This window comes from Neomonachus schauinslandi, chromosome 9 (genome assembly GCF_002201575.2).
Source record: "Neomonachus schauinslandi chromosome 9, ASM220157v2, whole genome shotgun sequence".
Lineage (NCBI taxonomy): Eukaryota > Metazoa > Chordata > Mammalia > Carnivora > Phocidae > Neomonachus > Neomonachus schauinslandi.
The window spans coordinates 7,789,434-7,807,834 of record NC_058411.1 but is presented as its reverse complement, the minus strand read 5'-3'; the positions used below and the strand labels follow the sequence as shown (position 1 = coordinate 7,807,834).

The following is an 18,401-nucleotide window of genomic DNA, read 5'->3' as shown; positions in this document are numbered from 1 at the left end:
GAGCCACTGCTCCTTCAGCTGAGGCCCCAGCCAACTGGAGGTGACCTTGCCAACAACACCTATCCTCATCAATGACCCTTCTCACTAATATCCTTCTGCCTATGGATTTGGTGATTTTGAGCTAGAACATTGTTCCAGTCCGCAGTAAGCTTACAGCTGCATGGCTGATGGAGGTTTAGACAATTTATTGTAAATACAAAGGAAACCATGGCATAAGATAATAGATGAGATGCCACGGAAGGTTAGGTAGACATTGAAGTAGGCTTTGAAACACAGTTAGGATTTAGATGTATGACAATCGTTGGGTAGAATAATATTAATATTATCTACTATTTATTGAGCACCTACTATGTGCAAAGCACTGTCTATAGATCATCTCATTTAATCCTGACGGAAACAGGAAAGCAAAACTCACAGGAGTTAAGTAACTTTCCTTAGGTCACAAAGCTACAAAGTGAAAGAGCTAGGGTTTGCATTGAGGGCTGTTCGATTCCAGACCCAGGCCGTAGTGCACTGAACCAAGCTGCTGGGGGACGAGCCTTCCAGGGTCGTGGAGCAGGAGGTGGGAAAACGCGAGCGCAAGTAGGCAGAGGAGACCTTTAGCCCACGGGACTATAGGGCTTCTACTACATCCAACCCTTTGCCAACACACTTAATTTAATAAATCAAGCTACTGCGAACACTGGCAATACTTATTTCGGTTCCAACATCATTGGAGGGTACAGTATCTCATCAAGACTGACTCGCAGGCAGTAAACCACACTTCCCGGAAGCTCAGGCGGGCGGAGGGACCCGGATCATTTTGAGCCTGGGAAAGACTCCATTTCCCAGCATGCAGCGGGAGCGCCGGCCCACAACTCCCGGCATGCGTGGGGAGGCGGTGCGGGCTGGCGCGGGCTCCGCCCCGCTCCGCGGCTGCCCCGCCTCTCCCGCTCGCCCTCAGCCAATCGGAAGGCTCTATATTGCAGTGTGTGACGGGGCCGACGCCGCCGTGGAGTTGCAAGTCGGCGAAAGCGGCGGGAAGTTCGTACAGTGCAGAAGGCGGCGCGTCTCCGGCTCGGGGTAGGGAGGCCGCGGGCGGCGCGGTGCGAGAGCGCGGGCGCCGAGCGGTGACCGCGGAGGGGCGGCCGGGGGCTGGGCCGGTGCTGGCGCCGGGCGTCCGGGAGGCCGTGACCTCGGGCGGCGCCGCGCGGGCGTCCCTTCCTGCAGGTTCCCCTGAGGCCCAGCAGCGGCCCCGGTTTCCTGCACCTGCCCCGCCCCCCTCCTCCGGCCTAGTTGCTCGTTCTCGCGCGCTCAAACCTGCCTCGCGTCCTGGGCACTCGGGGCCCAGTTTCAGGGCCGGGGACCGGGTGCCAGCAAGGACCGACGAGGTTCCTCTGGCATCATGAAGTTCACATTCGGGAGGGGAAACACCGAATAGAAGCAAATGCTACAGTTTGCAGACCCCGAAAAGCTCCCTTGAAACCAGGACAGGTGATCGTAGGCCAGAGTGATGGGGGTGAGGAAGGGCATCCCAGAGGCGGTGACGTTTGACTTGAGAACTGAGAGGGGAGAGGGAGCCTGCCCCCCTGAGGATAGCGTTCCGGGCCCGGGAACCTTAGGGTGGGGGACTGTCCCCTTACCAACCTGTCTGTCCGGGTAAGGCCAGGTAAGAGCTTGCCCTGGAGGGCATGGTGCAAGGCGGTAGAGCTCCGTGAGTCGTTTATACTGTAAGGGATTTCGTATGCCTTCTCTCTCCCTCCCTGGCTGACACGGTGGCACCCTTTACTGATGCAGTTGTATCTGAGGGCAACACATAGTTTTTCCTACTGCCGAAATGGTTTTTGGTTCTGGTCTCAAAGCTCTTAGGTGATGTAGTTAAAATCGACGGACAGCACCAGAGGCGTTGGGCTGAGAGGCAGACACTAGGTTCCTGTTGAGGCCCTCCATTTTTCTAACTTCTTTTTTGTCAAGTCACTCATTTTTGGTTTTTTTTGTATCGTCTCTTCCCTTTCCCTCCCCCATCTTTTTTTCTTGGAACAACTTGGAAATACCAGTTTTGCTGTTGGGGTGGCGGTTTTAGGGAGCTGTTGACGAGCCTCATTAATCCATCCTCCCTCCCTCCCTCCCGCCCTTCCTTCCTTCCTTCCTTCCTTCCTTCCTAAATTGCCTATCTTTTGAGTCTGAATTCACAAGAGGGAAAAAATGTCACTATTTTTCAGAGTTCAGAATCAAAACACCTTTTTATCATATGCTGAGCATCTCTTTGGGGAGAATTTAATCTACAGTTTTAAAGCAATTTCAGAGGGAAGCTAGGGTTCTTTATATAATCATTTTATTTAGATTATGCTGTTCAAAATGGCACGTAGTAATTGGAATTAAATTTCTGGATAGATAAGGTTATGTTCATCTACCCATAGAAGGAATGTAACTTAAGTAGTCACCTAATAATAGCTTTCTCTGCTGAAGCGATCACAGATGGTTATTCTCTGTGCATCTCAACATTGCTGATCCCATTCTGTTTTAATACAGTAAGACAACTTGAATTTAATAACAAAAAACTTGTGTGAAGTATCACTGTAAATTTAGTGCTAGTATCTGGTACAGATACTAGGTTTATAGTGTAGTGGCTTCTCGTTTCGTACTGCAAAAATTATGAGAGGTTATTTGTTAAACAAATGGGATAATGGAGTAATGTGTCAAGCATAGAACCTGGCATAGAATAAGTTACTAAGTGCCCAGGAAATGGTTCTGTGGAAAGCTTAGGCTAAGTTTTATTCCAGGATGCAAGTGTATATTTAAAATCAGCAGTACATTCCAAATGTTGACAGACCCTAAAATTTTTTAAATAGGCCACTTTTTTTTTTTTTTTTGTATTTGAGAACTAATGTGAAATAAATATGTAAGTGAATGTCTTAGATGTCTAGAAAAGAAAAAATAAGAGTTTATTTTGATAACTGTATATTTTTGCCTTAAAGTCATCCCTAATAAGATACGGTGTACCATGAATAGAATTTTGAATTGAAAAATAAAATTTTGAAAGGATTTTTTTTTTAAAGGATTTTTGATATGAAAAATAAAACTTACTGGAAGCTTTAAAATTTACCTTATATCAAATGAAGGATGAGTCCTGAAATTATGCAAATGTGCAAATGCTGATAACACCATATATCAGGCAGTGAACCTAATGGGAATTAAGTGCTGCCTCTGTGTATGTGGGTGAGGCTTTCATGCAAATTGGTTTTGGTGGGTTATGAGAATGGATTGGTACCTGAATAGGACTGGAGAGTATTTTTTGGACTGGTAGGATATTTTCCACGCTTGCTGAGGTTATTTTTCAGAGTGAGCAGAAATAGACTCATTTATTCACCAGATATCATGCGCCTGCCTACTGTATGTCAGGAACTGGGCTAGCTGGGTATAGTCTCTTCTTGCCATTGGAGTGTTGTGTTTAAACACGTTTTCTTTGTTTTAAATTAATAGAGGTCATTCTTTTTGATTTCAGTTGTCTAGCATCCAGCGCACAACAAGTCAATATATGTATAGGACACATTTGAAAAACTACACCGTTATTGATAAATTTAGAAAATTCGGAATTTTTAACTTTCTTTTTTTTCTTTTAAGATTCCATTTATTTATTCATGAGAGACAGAGAGAGAGAGAGGCAGAGGCAGAGGGAGAAGCAGGCTCCCCGCAGAGTAGGGAGCCCGACGCGGGACTCCATCCCAGGACCCTGGGATCATGGCCTGAGCCGAAGGCAGACGCTTAACCGACTGAGCCACCCAGGCGTCCCTAGAAAATTCGGAATTTTTAATAAGGATATAATATTAGTTTAGAAAGGTGACCGAACCTGACAAAGCACTTAGTTAGGATATGTTTGTATTCTAGAATACGTTTGGCCCCTTGACTGAAACTCCTGTGAATATGTTCCTCCTTGGCATTGTAAATATGAGAAGAGGGCTGCGCCCTTTAATTTTTCCCCAACTTGGTTCCTGAATGCTGTTTACCTAGCACTGAGGTTGCTATTTTGAAGTAATTTCATGCACTTTCCCAGTTCCTCCTGCCCCAGCTCTCCCAATGTAGTCTGTCATCTCTGCACTCAAACCAAGCACAGTCTACTACTCTTCTGGATGACATGGGCAACCCTTTTGAAAAGGAACACTCTAGAGAGCCTAGAGAGGGATGAGGTGTGCCCTTCCCTCCCAGTAAGAGTTAGATTTTTAATATTCATCAGTAAATACTAATGACAAGAAACTACTTAGTAGTAGCATTCTCCAGTAAATTTATTAAGAAATTTGTTAGTCACAGCATCTTTGTCAACTTGGAAAAACACAGTGTGAATTATATTGTTTCTTTAGTCTTTATATAGATACATGGACTTTGATGATTCTTTGCAGTAATTCCTGCCTCTCCATGGGTTTCTGGCCCATTGGATGGGAACCAGTACTCTAGGATTTAAAAATTAAGATAGACACTGTTAACACTGGCTAATATTTAGGGGGAATATTAAATATACGCACATACTAAGATATTTACCAATAAAGCCGTATACCTTAAGTGGGATGATGTAGTAGGTGGAGTCATATAATTAAATTGCAAGGTTATTAGTTGGGAGATTTAAGAGCGTTCTGTCCTCTACCTTTTAAACAAATAGCGTATTTTATTGGAAAGAAACATTTGTCTTAGGACCTCACTATCTAGTTGGTCCCACAAGAGATCTAAGAACTGGAAAGTCGTTAGGAACAAGGACAGCAGCACCCCCTGCCTCCCACTCTTTTGGGGGAAGTTAGAGTTCTTTCTGTGCATTTATTTCATCTCTTTGTAGACTGGCTGTCTTGCTGCTGTTTGCACGAGGATGTCTGCTCCACAGCTAGCTCCTTGTTTTAAGAACCCAAAAGAGATTCCATTATCCATCTTTGTCGTTTATATTTAAAATTAAAAAAAATCACGAAGTTAGAAATTTTACAGCTAACTACAGCTTTATTTCAGATTAATTGCTTTTCTCCAATTGTTTTACCAAGTAACAGCTGAACAAGTGCCATTGTTTGATGATACTATGTATAAATGCATTGTGAACACATTTCACAATACTAAGAGTTGGAAAGTGCTGTTAAACCTTCAGTCTTCATAGGCTATGGCTGGAAGACATAGAAACAAACTTGTACTGTTTCTGTTGGCAATATTGCCTTTTTTTCACTTCTTATTGCAGTTTATAATATGGCAACAGAGCTAGCAACAAAGGGATTATATCTAAGTATACATTTTTTGTTAAAGGTAGTAAGGAAAAGTCTATTATTTGGGAATCAAGATAAAAGTTTTAAAAAATTCATTTTTTTTTTAGCAAGCTAAGCTCAGGTTATAACATTTTAGAGGTTTAATCTTACTGGTTTTTCAGGCCCTTAGAAAATATTTTAGAAATTGTGACTTTTTTTTTTTTTAAAGATTTTATTTATTTATTTGTGAGAGAGAGAATGAGAGAGAGCACATGAGAGGGGGGAGGGTCAGAGGGAGAAGCAGACTCCCTGCCGAGCAGAGAGCCCGATGCGGGACTCGATCCCAGGACTCCAGGATCATGACCTGAGCCGAAGGCAGTCGCTTAACCAACTGAGCCACCCAGGCACCCTTTTTTTTTTCTTTCTTTTTTTAAAGATTTTATTTATTTATTTGACGAGAGAGAGAGGGAGAGCACAAGCAGGGGGAGCAGCAGGCAGAGGGAGAGGGAGAAGCAGGCTTCCTGATGAGCAGGGAGCCCGATGCGGGACTCGATCCCAGGACCCTGGGATCATGACCTGAGCCGAAGGCAGTCGCTTAACCAACTGAGCCACCCAGGCGCCCAAAAATTGTGACTTTCAAACTTACATTACCTCTCATGCTGCTGGTGGGAATGTAAAACAGTACAGCCACACTCTGGAAATGAGTTTGGCAGTTTCTTAAGAAGCTAAACATATACTTAACAATTGTACTCTTGGGTATTTATCCTAGAGAAATGAAAACTTACTCACAGGAAGACCTGTACATGAATGTTTACAGTAGCTTTTTTTATAATAGCCAAAACCCAAAAACAACTCCACCTGTCCTTCACTGGGTAAATGGTTAAATAAAATGTGGTCTAGCCGTATAATGGGACACCCGCTCAAAATAAAAAAAAGGCACAGTATTGTCGACATGCGACAGTTTGGGCGGAGCTTAACGGGCATTCTACTGAGTGCAAAAAGCCAATCTCAAAAGGGTGTGTGACTGTATCATTTGTTTATATAGTATTCTTGAAGTGACAAAATTGTAGAAATGGAGAACAGATCAGTTCCTGTGGGGTTGGGGCTGGGGGTGGTGGTGGGTTAACTCTGAAGAGGTAGCGCAAAGGAGTTTCTGTGTAGTAACGGTTCTGTATCCTGATTGTTGTGATGGTTACACAAATCATTACATGGTGAACTGTCCTAGGACTATACATAACACTCATAAAAAGGGTGTAAAAACTGAAATTCGAGTAAGTAGTTTAGTTACTAATACTGTATCAATGACAATTTCCCGGTTTTGCCAGTAGTAGTGTGCTTGTCCAGTGTATGGCTCAACCACATTTTATTTAACTGTTAACCCACTGAAGGAGCTGTGGATTTTTTCTAGTCTTTGGCTATTACACATAAAGCTGCTATGAACATTCACGTTCAGGTTTCTTTCTTTTTCGTAATTTATTTGAATATAGTTGCTACAATGTTACGTTAGTTTCAGGTGCGCAAAAGTGACTGGACACATGTATGCATTCTGCTACCTGCACCACAAGTATGTAGCTGCCATCTGTCAGGATATATCGCTGTTACGTTATTAACTATATTCCTTACATTGTGCTATTCCTGTGACTCATTCATTCCATAACTAGAAGCCTGTGTTCATGTACAGGTTTTAGTGTGAATATGTTTTTATTCTTATAGGATAAATGCCTAGGAGTGCGAACGTTGGGTTGTGGGGTAAGTGAATGTTTAACTTAAGAAACTGCCAAATGTCTCCACTGTAGCTGTACCATTTTACAGTCCTATCATCACTCTATGAGAGATGCAGCTTCATCACATTCTCGCCAGCATTTGGGGTTGGCAGTATTTTTTATGTTAGCCATGATAATAGGTGTGCAGTAGTATCTCATCATGGCTTTAATTTGCATTTCCCTAATGCCTAATGATGTTGAACATCTATCTTTTTTGGTATGTCTATCTTTTTTGTGACTCGTCTGTTCATATCTTTTGCCCATTTTGTGATTGGATTTGTTTGTTTTCTTACTGTTGATTTTAGAGTGTCCTTTGTATATCCTGAATACAAGTGCTTTGCCAGATAAGTGATTTGTAAATACATACTCTCAGTCTGTGGCTTGTCTTTTCATCTGTTATACTGTCTTTTGTAGTCCAAAAGTTTTTAATTGATGAAGTCCAGCTTATTGATATGTGGGTTGTGTTTTTGGCATCATGCATGTGTCAGAATTCTTTTATCTAATCCTATGTCAGAAAGATACTTATAATTTGATGCCTTACATTTAGATCTATGATCCATTTTGGGTTAATTTTTGCACAGGATATGAGGTTTAGGTCTTCGGTCTTTGTTTTTTCTTTTCCTTTTGCCTATGGATGTCCAACTGTTCCAAAACCATTAGTTGAAAAAACTACCCTTGCTTCATTGAATCATATTTTACTTTTATTAAAAAAAAATCAATTGGCCATACACGGTAAACGTCATACCAAAATGAAGATAGGAAGTGAGTGTGCAGTGAAGTATGAAAATTAATACAGATTTATGAAAGTACGACATGGCTTGAGTCTTAAGTATGTACAGATTTGAGAGGAGTGGGAAAACATTTTAGAGAATAGCATGAGCAAAGACAAGTCCTAGAAAAAATAAGAACTGGCTCTCTTAGGGAGCAGGTAAGTGAAGGGGAGGAGGAAGAGGAAAGATAGTTGCTTCATGAATATAACCATTGGCTAGATTATAGAGTCTCTAATTGGTTTCATTTGCTCCTGCGGTTCTTGAGCAGGAAAATGATCCAGTAGAAATGGGCATTCATAGAGGTTGTTGTAGGCCCTGTGTGGCGATAACAGGTTCACAAGGAAGAACAGGGTATAACCATAGCCCTTGACTTAGCGCTTTGTGTCAGGATGTCTACTGGAAAGCTCGAAAAGTGGTGTAATGTCGGTATTAAGTCCCTAGTATTTTCTAGAAGAATCATGGTAGATTTCAGACTTTTGCCACTGTCTTTGGCAAAGAGAACTCTGCTGCACTTCCAAACTCTTTCAAATTAATACTACTTTCGGTACATTTTACATGTGGGAAGAAGAGTAGTTTCTATTGACTCATTGTTGACATGGTTGACATTTCTTCTCAAGCCTGAAGGTCCTCGAGGTGAGCAACTTAAACGGTGAAAGCATAAAGAGTTAAGAAATTGGTCTGATGAGGAAAGCTAATGGCACCGCCTTTATTTAATCACGGCAGAGAAGAGTCTCGGGTTATTCAGTCAGTGTGTCCTGCTGCTTGTGTATGAAGAACTCTGCAGAGAATGAGGGCCAGCAGTCTTTCTAAATTACTGAGGCCTAAACAAGGACACATGTTCCAAATTGCAGCATTTGGGATGAGCCTTAGGTCAGAATCTGGAAGAATTTCCAGACAATAATAACATTGGATATTTCACGCAAGCAATCCGAAAGATCTTTAAGGCCAGAATAGGAACCTCCATGTACTTTGGGAACATTTTGCTTTAGTCAGGGGGATGTGACAGGGACAGGCCTTGAGTCCTCATTTGTTAATTTTGTGACCCAAATTACTCAGTTTTTGTTTCTTAGCACTCGTTTCATTTCTTGATTTCTTTCTCTGAACAAATTATACTTTTTTCTCCCTATTCATCTGTGGGAATCTCTTGGTTTCTGCTTTCTTGCATTTAAAAGATTATCTTGGATATTGATTGGACTTCTGTCATTTAAAAAATAATCAGCCAACAAATAGAACTTAATCTCAGGCAGACTGCTAAATATCAATGCATTTCTGCTTTCTTACTTAGAACATGGAAAAGCATGTCATCCCATTTTTGAAAACAATGATGACTTCTTGAGCAAGGATTTACTGCCTAATAGATCACCGTGACGTGTGTTCATGAAAGATTGGCAGTGTGAAAAGCTTTAGCGCGACTGCTTGTCTTCAAAGTACCTTTCCTATTTGATATAATTTCTTTAGTCTGATTCTTTTCTACCAGCCTAGATCTTTTTCCCACTGAAATGTTGAGATTGACCAAGAATGTTTCTTTTGTGATTGCAACCCTTCAGTATTACCACAGAGATTTTTTTTTTCTACGCAGAAGAGCAAGCTCTTATAGTGCTATGCAAGCTGCCCATTTAAAACTATCATTGCTTGGCACCTATGCCCTAGTGACAGTTTGACCAACATGTGAGCAGGCACACTGCCATCCTGACAGATGGGCGGGAGTATAGGCAGCCAAGAAACCATGTATCTGCATCTAGTGTATTTGTTAAGGGCAGGATTCCCAGTCGGGGATGTTCAAACGTCTGTCCATCCTGAGCTTTCACGCCTATGGATAAAGGGATGTCATCATTAATTTCAGCTTCTGACTGAGATTCCGTGGGTATATAAGAGCTTCTTGGCTCTTACAGAACTAGGCAATTGGGGACAATCAGGATAATTGTTCTCTCCTTCATCACAGGACTACTTCAAATAATCCTTTCCTCTTTCTTCTAGCCAGCTAGGTTTGCAGTGAGTACAAACCTGTCCAGACATTGTCCCTATCTATACTTCTAGAATATGTGCTGCTTCACTTGTTTTCCAGAGCACAAAAGCCTTGGAAGTCATTTAATGTTTGTGCTTTGGACAGCGATGTATGTGATTGAAGTCAGGTAGATCTGGGTTCAAATGTTAACCCCTGTATGACATTACGGCCACCTGATTTTACCATCAAACCAGAGTAAAATAATATCTATCTCAGGGTGGCTGTGAGAATGAACTGTGAGATGTGTGTCTGAATTACTTGGTATAATGTCTGGCCCACAGTAAGTGTTCATCATTACTACCATCATCGTTGCTTTAACATACCTGAGGGTATTTTGCTCTGGAGAATTATTTGAAACAGGAAATCTTCTTTCAGCTCATCCCCCACCATTTTTGAAAGTCATGTACTGAATATTAGCATGTTGTCTGGTCTATAATGGAATGCTTCCAATGACAGGGAACTCACTACCTCTAGAGCAGGTTTTGGCACTAGTGACATTTTAGATGGGTCATTCTAGTTGGGGCAGGGGGTTCTTTGAATTCTACGATGTTTAGCAGCATCCCTGGCTATGGGGACAAAATCATCCCAGATTGAGAATCACTGTTCTAGAGACAGCCGATCCTGTTTTTAATCAAGTTAGCAAGCTTTGTCTTATATTGAGTGGAAGTCTTCTTTATTGTTTCTCCTACCCAATTCTGTCTTTTGGAGACACTTAGAACAACTGGTGCTCTGTTCTGTATAACGTCTTTTCAAATACCTGGAGATGATCATCAAGTTTTCTCAGTCTTCTTGAGTTGAGACATCTCCAGTTCATTAGCTGTTCCTTACAAGGCATGATTTCATGTCATTTCACCACATTGATGGCTTTCTTTTGATTTAATTCCATTTTTAAACTGTAGTGCTTAGAATTGAATGCAGTACTCTAGGGCTGGTTTAATAAGTAAAAAATAGAGTCGCATCTCTTGTTTAGCATTTTCCTTCTATTAGTGTAGGGAAGAATAATACCTTTCTTCTACATACTTTGTTCTTATTATCAGCTATATAATAGCTTTGATGACCACATCATACATCAAACTTGGGTGATGTTGAGTAGATATGTCTAAGCTGTATCTTCTTCATCCTGTTCTCAGGCATTAGTTTTGGGGTCCAACATGGGAGCTTATGTGTATCCTATTAAATTTTTTTTTTTATTGGATTTCGCTAACTGCAGTATTAATTCTTGGTTGACTTGGAAGTTTCTTTTAAAAGAAGTAGGTGATGATGCCGTCAACTGAGATTGAAAATACAGGAGCAAGGGCTGTGTGTTTGCATGTGTGTGCATGTGCGCATGGAGATTGAAAAGGGGATTAAGATGGAAGCCTGGGGAACCCTGATATTAAGAGGCATTTATGAGAAAGGAAGGAAGAAAGGATATCAAGGGAGGGGTGGGCAGAAGGTAGAATGAAAATGAGAGGAGTGTCTTGGAGGCTGGAGTGACTGTGTGAAGTACTGTGGTAGATACTTGAATACAAAATGAATAGGACGTGGTCTGCTTTCTCTGCACATTTGTATTTGCCCTGTCATTTAACTGTTCAGTTAATGGCACTACCTAGTCAGTTATGCCTGGAAAATTAGTCGTCCTCAGTTCTTCACACTCTTGCATCCATTTGAATTACCAAGTTCTACTGATTAAAAAAAATTTTTTTTCTGAAGTGTAATACACATACTGGAAAAAGAGCACAAATATTAAGGATCTAGCTCAGCAATTTTTTTTTAAACAAAGTGAACACACTGAAATCACCACCACCCAGAGCAAGACATTCACTATTCTAGCACTCCAGATGCCCCTACTGTGCCTCTTTCCAGTAATTACTCCCACCCGAGGTAACAACTAGACTGACTTCTATTGTTATAGCTTAGTTTTGCCCACTATAGAATTTTACCATATCTAATCCTTCTTACTAAGCTTCTTTTATGCAGCATTGTGTCTGAGTTTCATCTTTGCTGCATGTAGTTTGTTGTTTTTTTGTAGCTTTGTTTTTCTGGTTATCTGTTACTGCATAACACACCACTCCAAACTTAGTGGGGGAGAACAGCAACCATTGTATTGGCTCATGGATTCTGTGGGTTAGGAATTTGGTGGGCATAGCTTGTCTATGCTCTCTACGGTGGTTGTGGTCTAAAATCATTTAGAGGTTCCTTCATTCACATGCATGGTGCCTTGGCTGGGATGTCTCAAAGACGAGGATCATCTGGGATTGTTGGCCACAGCAGCTGCATGTAGAATTCTCCACTAGGCCTTGGGTTTTCACAGCATGTCGGCTGGGTTCCCAGAGGAAGCTTCCTGAGAGTGACTTATCCTTGAAAGTCATATAATGTCACTCTGCTATACTATTGGTTGAAATAGATACAAGAGGATTCAAGAGGAGGGAACATAGACCTCATGTCTTTCTGAGAGAGGTGTCAGAATTTGTGGCCATTTCTAAAAGTCATCACAAATTATATACCACAATTTATCCACTGTATTGCAGATGAATTTGAGTAGTGTGAATTTGGAGCAGTTATGAATAATGCTGTTGTAATAATTCTTGTTCATATCTTTTGGTTCACGTATATATTCATTTTAGTTGGGTATATAAGAGTAATTTGCCATAGTGTGTATGTATCTTCAGCTTTGATGGATAGATATTGCTAGACAGTTTTCCAAAGTGGTTGTACCAATTTATACTCCAACTAACAGTGTATGTGAGATCGAGTTGCTCTGTAGTCTTGCCTCTACTTGGTACTGTCATTTAAATATTTAGATTTTTTTTTTTAAGATTTTATTTATTTATTTGACAGAGCAAGACACAGTGAAAGAGGGAACACAAGCAGGGGGAGTGGGAGAGGGAGAGGGAGAAGCAGGCTTCCCACCGAGCAGGAAGCCCGATGCGGGGATTATTACCGAGCGGAAGGCAGACGCTTAACCGACTGAGCCACCCAGGCACCCCTAGAATTTTTTTTTAACCATTCCGTATTTGTGTAGAAGATCTCAGTGTGATTTTAATTGGCATTTCCTTGATAAGTGATTTGAGCACCTTTTCATATACTTGTTAACCATTTGGTTATCCTGTGTTGCAGAGTGACTGTCAAGTCTTGCTCATTTTTGACAAATTGGGTTGTCATTTTCTTATTGAAGTATTGGGGTTTGTATATATTCTGGATATGAATTCTGTGTTGAATATATGAATTGTAAAAATGTCTTCCCATCCTATGGCTTGCCATGTCACTCTTGTAACGTGTCTTTTGATGAACTAAAATTCTAAATTTTAATCAATTCCATCTTATCAGTCTTTGTGGTTAGTGCTTTTTATGACCTGTTTACTTTTGCTGCCCCACAGTCATGAAGTTTTTTTTTTTTTTTAATGTTATCTTCTACTGGCTTTATTATTTTACCTTTCATATTTAGGTCTGAGTGTCCAGGAATTGATTTGTGTTTGTTGTGAGGTAGGGAGGTCAAGATCCTCTCCACCCTCCCCCCCCCAATATGTTTATCCATAGGAGTAGTAGAAGGTAGCATTGGGTCAGGTGGACACAGCTGGAAGTTAGGGTTCCTATATTCCTATCCTTAACCTAACCTTTCATGCACCTTCTGAACTTGGGCTTATTATTAAACCCTTCTGGCCTCAGCTTCATCTGTAAAAGGAAGGATTTGAATGAAATGTGTTCTGATTTTCATTCTAGCTCTGGTTTGTTAGATCATTCTATCTAGTTCTACAGTTTTATTTAGGCTTGTTAGACTCTCCTTAGATCTGAATTCTGTCTGATGTATTCATGATACCTCCCAGCTTTCTGCTATCACCAATTAGTGATGAGTATGCCATTTAGGTCTTCATCTAAGCTACTGATGAAACACAGCTTTTTTGATCACGTTGGCACGTCACTGCCCAAACATGGTCTTCTGATCTTCTTGGTATTTTTTGTCCCCTGCCAGGAACTCATTATTCTGTTTTAGTAAGCCATGGTTCAGGACACCAGTTCAGTTTTTGAAAGCCTTTTGCATATACTATTCCTTATACTTGTCCCTTACTTTAGTTTCTACTTGAACTTCTCTAAGAGTCACAGATACAGTGTAGAGTTTCATGAATCATCAGAAGTTGTTTGTGACCAGCGAGTTCATCTAGGCAGTCTCCCTCTGGAGCATCTTACATATGTGCTTCTGGAAAGCGGCGTACCTTTGAATACCAGGTTTACACACTATAATTGTGTCCTAAGTAGAGTAGTCAGGAACCACGTGGATGACAGAACAGGAAATCTGTTGTTTGCTGGTTCCTGTGTGTTCTTAGAGGCCTGCTTTGGGGTAACTTCTACCCTTCTTTCAGAAGGTAAAGTTTTGTTTCCATAAAACAGTATAACTCCAGTATAGCTATATTGTTCCTTCCTTTATTATCCTTGATACCACATTTTTCTTCTCATTAACTTCTTTAAACACCTTTATTGGGGATATAGGTTCACATACCCTTCGATTCACTCATTTAAGGAGTATTGTTCAGTGGTTTTTAGCATCTCCCGGGGACTGCAACTATTGTCATAATCTACTTGTACAATATTTTCATCAACCTTAAAAGAAACCTCCTACCCATGAGCAGTCACTCCATTCTCTCCTCACCCCCCACAGCCCTAGGAAACTGTTAGTCTGCTTTTGTCTCTATAATGCCCATTTTGGAAATCTTACATAATTGGGAGTTGTATAATATAGGGTCTTTTGTAACTGGCTTCTTTCACCTAGTGTAACGTTTTCAGGCGCATCCATGTTGTAGCAGGAGCTGGTAATTCATTTCTTTTTATTGCTGGGTAATATCCCGTTGTATGGATAGGTGGCATTGGTTTATTCATTCATCCGCTGAAGGGCATTGGAGTTGTTTCGAGTTTTGACTATTATGAGTAGTACTGTCATGAACATTTATGTACAAGTTTTTGTGTGGTTGTATGTTTTCATTTCCCTTAAGTATGTACCTACCAGTAGACATGCTGTGTCATGAGGTAACTCTATGTTTAACTTTTTAAAGAACTGCCCAATTGTTTTCCAGAGTCGGCTGCACCATTTTACACTTTCAGTAGCACTGTAGGTAGGTTCAGATCTCCACATCCTCACCAGTACTTGTTATATTGTCTCTTTTTGTTTGTATCTTTGTGAGTGTGAAGTGGTATCTCACTGTAGTTTGGTTTTCATTTCCCTAATGATTACTGCTGTCAAGCACCTTTTTGTGTGCTGTTGGCCATTTGTACATCTGTTTTGGAGAAATGTCTGTTTAAATCCTTTGCCCATTTTTAAATTGGGTTGTCTTTTTATTATTGAGTTCATTAGCCTTTTAACATTCAGTTTGATTTATTTTCAACTAGAAATATTCTTTTGCTTTGGTTTTCTTTCCTTTGTTTTTCTTCCATTTTGTTCAGGGACCATTCATTCTTTCTGTAGTAAGGGAGAGGGTTAAGGTGGTTTTCAAGCCTTTTGCATTCTCTTGGCAACAGCTTCCCTTGGCAACCTACATAATTGTGGAATACCTTAGACTGGAAAATGTACATCTCCTGATTACTGCAATAGATCCTTTATAGTTCATACTGGTTCTATTTTTTTTCCAGTTTAATAAGTTTATATTTTATTTTATTTTTTCAGTTTAATAAGTTTATATATATATATATTTTTTTATAGTTCATACTGGTTCTAAAATGAACCATGCTTCTTTCTCTACAAATCAGTAGGTAAAACTCCTGGCTTAGACTTCAATCCAAGTTATTTTACAGGTGAGGAAAAAAGACCTGGAGAAGTTGGACCATGTCTAGGTTCACAGCAGGTAGACCTGGAGCATAGCTTTAATTCACTCCATTCTTAAGAAAAATCTGTTGGTTTCTCACGAGGTGACAGCTTCATGTTAGACTTGGGATACCAGGGTTAGACAGGGTCCCTAACTTCCAGATTCTCACAAAATATGTCAAAAGAGAGTGACATATATGCAGTTAATGGTAATACAGTGTCACGGTACTGGGAAATGTGGGCAAGGTTGTAGAGTCTAGTGCTCTTAACACCACTCAGTGCTGAAATTTGCACTTTCCTTTCCTTTAGATTTTTGAGTAGTTGATTTTGTCTGGACCACTTAGTAAAGAACGGTAACAAGAGTGCCATCATTCAGATGCAGAGATTGCGGAAGAAACTGACCTTAGCATGTTTGGGGTTTTACACTGGAATCTGAAGATAGTCTCATCAAGTAGTGTTTTTATGCATATATTATTAACTGTTTTTTCAGATATTCTGCAGTGACTTATTACATTGTTTTTTCCCTGAATTTGTCAATATTTTTTTATTAAAAAACAACTAAAAACTTCTTTCTGAAGATCTTTACATCAGTGATTTATTTCATTACTTCTTTTATTCTTTTGATCTTTGGAAGTCATTCTTTTTATTCAGCAGAGCTGGGCTGGGTATTTATAGTAATATGTGACTGTATTTCTGTTTTATCTTTTATACTGTTTTAATGGCATTTGTAATAGTATTAGATTGTAATATTAAAGCATATATTTTACCACCTTAAGACTTCTTGTTTTGCAAGTGATTTATTCTGTAGTATGTGCTGTCTTTTAATGCTTGTGTTAAATAACAAAAAGGCATTTTTGCAGAAATTTTATTTTCCATACCTGTGTTTTGAATCTTGGTCCTGCTAACTTATTGGTTGTAAAAGCCATGAGCAAATTATTTAACTTCCCTTATTCCCAGTTTTGTTATATGCAGTCAGGATAATGCCACCTATGTTTCATGGTTATTTTAAGAGTTAGAGATAATGTGTTTAAATTAGCCAAGGTAGAGCCTGTCATATAGGTGCTTAATAGTGAGGGTAGCTATTGTTATATGTTAGTTCATTCATATATAAGAGCTGTAATTAATGGTTAATTGATTATTTCTTGTATAGATTCAGTCATCCATATTTTTACTCATTTAGGATTATTTGGGCAAAAATAAATGATCATACTAATGTAAGAACTTCATGTCAGTATTCACTTTCAGTTAATAGTCTTTCAGATTGTATTGCTCTTTAAAGACTGACCTAGGCTTTACATCAAAACACAAAGGTATGGGCTTGTCTGCAAATGTAGGCATTGAGAGTTGTTTTTCTACATAGTCGATTGCTCTGTTTTTAATTTAAGGCAGTGGCTGGGCTGACTTGGGCAGATCCTGATGTTAAAAGAGCACAGGCAGATTCCAAAGTGACAACAATGGAAAGAGCTACTTGGTATTTTATGTAATACAAGTTCTTTTATTATTCATGAAGAATTCTTTAAAGATGTTTTAATTGAAAAAAAAAAGTTTTAATTGAGGGGTGCCTGGGTGGCTCAGTCATTAAGTGTCTGCCTTTTGGCTCAGGTCATGGTCCCCAGGGTCCTGGGATCGAGCCCCGCATCGGGCTCTCTGCTCAGCGGGAAGCCTGCTTCTCCCTCTCCCACTCCCCCTGCTTGTGTTCCTTCTCTCACTGTCTCTCTCTCTGTCAAATAAATAAAATCTTTAAAAAAAATGTTTTAATTGAAAAATAACATGCACACAATAAGAAATTTAGACAGTATAGGAGGATAAAGAATGGAAACTAAACCTACCACAAAGGCATTGTTGCTAACCAATTGATTATATAGGGTACCAGTAATATGCTATATATATACATGGTACATTGTTGCACAAGTCCTGCGAGTGCTAATCATATATATTCGAGCATATGCAGCGTACATTTTTCACTTAACTGTATCTTGTAGACTGTTCCATATTGATGTATATAGGTTTACCTCATTTTTTAAATTGCATATTCATTCTATGGATATGTCATCATTCACTTAATAAGTTCCCTTTTGATGTAAATTAAGGATGTTTCTAGTCTTTTGTTATATTATGCTGCAGTGAATATCCATGTACATGTTAACCTTAAAATACATTTATTTTACTGGCAGAAATGGATTCATTCAGAAATGACAGAATTGTAATTCAGGACAAGGCAAAACTGTGGCAAAACCAGAGGCTAGTCCGACAAAGGAGAGGAACATTTTACAGAGAAGAAAGAGGAAGCTGGGAGAGGGTGTTCTGAGCGAAAGTCCACTGGAGAGAAGCAAGGGTTCTGGGTGCTGAGGTTTCTCAGTGGCTGAGCTGGGCCCCCGATCTATTTCTTGTGGGAGATGCAATGTACATCTTTCCCTGTGGGACCTGTAATTGATGGTTCTTTTCTGTTGACCATTCTTCTGCTGGGTCTGTAATTGACAGTTCTTCTAGTAATTGATGTTGAGTGGTCTGGCTCCCCCTCTGGCCTCCTGACTCCACTTTAGTGAGGTTTCCGTTCGTTAATTTTCACATGCATTTGACAGGATGTGAGTGTACCTATAGGACAAATTGCTAGAAGTGGACTGAGCCATAGGGCTGTGTATGTAACATTTTGGTAGCTAATGCTAAATTGATGGGCCTCATACTCCTACCAATCCAGTGTATTTTCTAACTCTTTGAATTTGGCTAATCCGATAGCTTAAAAATGTGATTTTAATGATAAATTAAGTCATACTGTAATTTTATTTTGCATTTTATTAATGAAGCTGAGCCTATTTGCTGTTGATCTTTAGGTTATAGTGTTAGTGAAAGAAATCATGGTGACAGACAAGGTATATAATGTTTTCCCTCTTAACCTAA

General features: G+C 40.0%; 1 protein-coding gene across 4 annotated transcripts in view; it reads left to right on the top strand.

Annotated features, from left to right (window-relative positions):
• The first annotated feature begins 1,006 nt into the window (after positions 1–1,006).
• Positions 1,007–18,401, top strand: part of VRK1 (VRK serine/threonine kinase 1) — an 81,842-nt gene continuing 64,447 nt past the window's right edge. For all 4 annotated transcript variants that reach the window (XM_021679687.1, XM_044917978.1, XM_021679688.1 and 1 more), the window contains exon 1: positions 1,007–1,062. The gene's annotated coding sequence lies outside the window, so the exon portion shown is untranslated. The remainder of the gene's footprint in view (positions 1,063–18,401) is intronic.